Here is a 967-nt window from a genome sequence, read left to right on the forward strand (position 1 = left end):
TTAGATAAGAACTTCCCTTGATTCCAAAGTGGTTTTGGAACGCTCTCTTTCTTGCCTCTTGGAGTGGGTTGTTTTCCTTTGGGAGCCATGATCTTAGTGATCTCGGATAAACACACCAAACTTAGAGGTTTGCTTGTCCTCAAGCAAAAGAAAAGAAAGGAGAGGGATAGAAGGAGAGCTAGGTGCAATTGTTGATGGAGGAGGGGGTGGCCGAACCCAAATTTAAAGGGATGGGGGGTGGGATTTCGAAAATTTGGAAAAGATAAGATAAAAAGATTGAGTTGAAAAAGATAAGATAGAAGATATAATTTGATTTTGAAAAGATATGATAGATTTTTGAAAAAGATAAATTTGAATTTTGAAAAAGATAATATGGAGATTTGAAAAAGATATGGATTAGTTGAAAAGATAGATTTGTTTTCAGAAAAGATTTGAAAAGAGTTGGATTGAATTTGCAAAGATGCGTGGTGCTTATGGATTAAAATACATTTAAAAAAAATTTTTTTTTTTGGTAGGGTTTTTAGAAATTATGGAATTTAGAAATCAGGGTTCTTGACATGTTCATGTAAAAATCATGCATTGAAGCATGAAATTTGAAATTAAAATGGAAATACGTGTGGAAAAGATGAATTTGGCTCCTCCCTGCATTCCTGGCGTTTGAACGCCCAAACACTGCCTGTTTTGGGCGTTCAGCACCCAATTGCTGCTCTCCTGGGCATTCAACGCCCAGCTGCTGCCATTACTGGCGTTCAACGCCCAGTGGGTGCCCCTTTCTGGCGTTGAACGCCCAAAATGCTCTTTTACTGGCGTTTTCTTGCCAGTGAGATCTTTTTCTCTGTTTTGTGTGCCGAGGTCTTCTGTAAATGATTATTTACCCTGTTGTCAATGAACTCTATATAAACAAATAAAAATAAAAATAGAATTAGGGCAAAATGCTTAGAGGATTGTTGCCCCATGGCTGGGTTGC

Source organism: Arachis hypogaea, chromosome 12, assembly GCF_003086295.3.
Source record: "Arachis hypogaea cultivar Tifrunner chromosome 12, arahy.Tifrunner.gnm2.J5K5, whole genome shotgun sequence".
In the NCBI taxonomy this organism is placed as follows: Eukaryota; Viridiplantae; Streptophyta; class Magnoliopsida; order Fabales; family Fabaceae; genus Arachis; species Arachis hypogaea.